This window comes from Petaurus breviceps, unplaced genomic scaffold (assembly GCF_028583685.1).
Source record: "Petaurus breviceps papuanus isolate PSGF00001 unplaced genomic scaffold, PetGlider_PUasm1.0 90701, whole genome shotgun sequence".
In the NCBI taxonomy this organism is placed as follows: Eukaryota; Metazoa; Chordata; class Mammalia; order Diprotodontia; family Petauridae; genus Petaurus; species Petaurus breviceps.
Window position 1 is genome coordinate 1,275,704 of NW_027187316.1, and position 3,050 is coordinate 1,278,753.

The window sequence follows — 3,050 nt, forward strand, 5'->3', positions numbered from 1 at the left end:
TCCCCATGATTCATAAAATATTATTTGCTTTCATATCTATATTGATACTGCTAGACATGTATGTTTTGTTTTCATATCTATTTTGACATTGCTGATATTTTACCTGCCATGTAAGCAGATTTTTGCGGTTAATATTGTGAGCTTATGTTCCTGACTAATGGGAGTGAAGAACAGGATGGGGGGGAGGGGTGGTCTTTTGGGTATATAACCAAGCTAATATTCTATATTTCAGGCCTTTCTCACCAGACTGCTTCTGGTGATGATGACTCAAGAGAAGTAATAAAGATCTTTTTTTTGTTTGTTTGTTTCTCTGGAGAAACTTCTTAGTTATTGAATTTATTTTGGGTAAGGGTCTTTTGTCCCACACATTTCTTTGTTAAAATGTTAGCTCCTGGAGGAGAAAGAGTGCTTTACTTTTATATTTTCATATTCACCATATTGCTTGAAAGACACAGGAACCTAGAAAACCTAATGGTTTATTTGGACTCCAAAAGGAGTCCAAAAGAGTCAGACGTGACTGAAATGACTGCACAGCAACCAAACTTCATAAGAACATGGTTCAAGTCTTAGAATGAACCTCAGAGTTCATTCTAATGAAAAATTAGAATGAAGTTCCAATCCAACTTCTTCATTTTACACATGAGGAAACAGGGGTCTGTGGAGATTATTTGATTTGCCCAAGGTTACACTAGTAATAATTGTCAAAGGTAGAATTTGAACCCAGGTTCTCTGTCTCCAGAGTGGTGTGTGCTTTTTTACTGTACCATATTCCTACTCTTAAACACCTCTTTTACAGATGAGAAGACTGAGGTGCAGGGAGATTAGATGAGTCCCTCAAAGTCACATGAGTAATTAATAGCAGAGTTAGGAATTTCACTTAGGTTTTTTGACTCTAAATCCATCTATCTTCTCACACACCAAACTTAAACTTTTAAGAGGTGGACGCGGCCGCCATTTGGTCCCTCCTCCTCCTCCTAGTCCACCTCCTCGTCGTCCTCTCCCTCCTCTTCCTCTTCCTCCTCCTCCCTCCTCCAGCTCCTGTACCTGTTCCTCCTGTTTAGGGCGCAGCGTCTGGAGTGGGCTGGCTGGGTTGGGGGGGTGGGGTGAGAGCAAGAGTCCGTGAACAGGGTTCCGCGCCTCCACTATCCCCAGCCAGAGCCCATCTACCCCCTACCCCGTCCTCCCCCCAACCTTCCCCCATCCTGCCTTCTTTCCCCACCTCCACCCCCCGCCCCCTAGGTCCCCGGATCTCTCAGTCAAACCCACTGCGATGGAGCACAACAGGCAACCCGGGCCCCTACCAAAGGATCTTGTGGGAAAATTACTTTCTTTGGAGTGGGGTTAAGATGGTTACACAAGCAAGCTGAACATTTGGCTTCCTTTTGCTTTACCCTAATCAAAAAACTATGGAGGAAACCTCTCCAGGGATATGACAGAAGTCCTTATTCTTCAGTTATTCAGTCTAATTGGACCATGTAAAAGCTATAAAATGATAAAAGAGCAACTCGACAGCAAAAGGGTCAACTGTTATGTTGGATTTTCTGTTTTGCAGCATACAAACAATAACCCATATTGCGTTGTGGAATTTTATTAACACGGAGACGCAGTTGCTGCATTAGCAGCTATGAATAGGAGAAAAATTTTGGGAAAGGAAGTCAAAGTAAACTGGGCAACAACACCAAGTAGCCAAAAAAAGATACCTCTAATCACTTCCGCATATTTGTTGGAGATTTGAGTCCAGAAATAACAACAGAAGGTATCACATCAGCATTTTTTCCTTTTGGTAAAATATCAGATGCTCTGGTATTTAAAGATATGGCAACTGAAAAATCAAAAGGCTGTGGTTTTGTATGGCTTTATAACAAACTGGATGCAGAAAATGCAATTGTACGTATGGGAGGTCAGTGGATGGGAGATCAAATACTGACCAATTGGGCAACACGTAAACCACCAGCTCCTAAAAGTACACAAAAAATAGCTCAAAACAGTTGAGATTTGAAGATGTGATAAATCAGTCAAGTCCAAAAAATTGTACGGTATACTGTGAAGGAATTGCTTCTGTGTTAACAGTTCAGCTCATGAGACAGATATTTTCACCATTTGGACAAATTATGGAAATAAGAGTTTTTCCTGAAAAAGGTTATTCATTTGTCATATTTTCAACACATGAAAGTGCAGCCCATGCCATTGTTTCAGTAAATGGTATGACAATTGAAGGACACATAGTTAAGTGTTATTAAGGTAAAGAATCTCCTGATCTGACTAAAAGCTTCCAACTGGTTGACTATAGTCAATGGGGCCAGTGGAGCCAGGTTTATGGAAATCCACAACAGTATGGACAATATATGGCAAATGGATGGCAAGTGCCATCCTATGGAATGTATGGGTGTAATATAATGCCAAGGAAAGGCAACTTCCCAAGGTTCAGAATACCAGCATAGGTGCTCTCCATTTTATTCAGTAACAAACCCAGAACAGAGAAGATCAAAACATGACATCATTCAAAATACAGCATTTACTAAGTGTGATTAAATCATCTCCAAGCACTACCCCACCCCAGGACCTTCCAATCATTCAATCAATTACAAAGTCCCTGTTCTAAATACTTCTCCACCCCTAGGCTATACCTTAATTAAGTCCACCACAAAGCCCCTCTTCTCAAATGGAGATTAGTTTCCAAACATAAGGTCAAAAGTTCCCCACCCCTGGATCACAATTGAATCTACCCCAGAGTTACATCAAGTTTAAACACAGCACTTAATACCCAAATGGAGGTCTTTTCTTCATCTTGACACGAGGCAAGTTCTCAGCAATCTTAGTTCCTGGGGAGACAAGGCTTAGCAAGGCCATAAGATACATTGCCAATCCCTTCATGAATTTATCCTCTGTCTGTAGAACAGTCCTAGAACCCCTGAACACATTAGCAAAGCCCTCTCCCAGGATTTCTGTAAACATACAACAAGAAAATCCTTCTTCAGGGCTTCTGAACCAACAGAAAGGCTCCCAGACCCCTGCAACAACAGCACTGTCCTTCACCAGTGGACAGTATT

At 41.4% G+C, this 3,050-nt stretch overlaps 1 pseudogene; it reads left to right on the plus strand.

The window, feature by feature from the left end:
- Positions 1–1,474: 1,474 nt before the first annotated feature.
- LOC138144474 (nucleolysin TIAR-like) overlaps positions 1,475–3,050 on the plus strand; it is a 2,300-nt pseudogene continuing 724 nt past the window's right edge.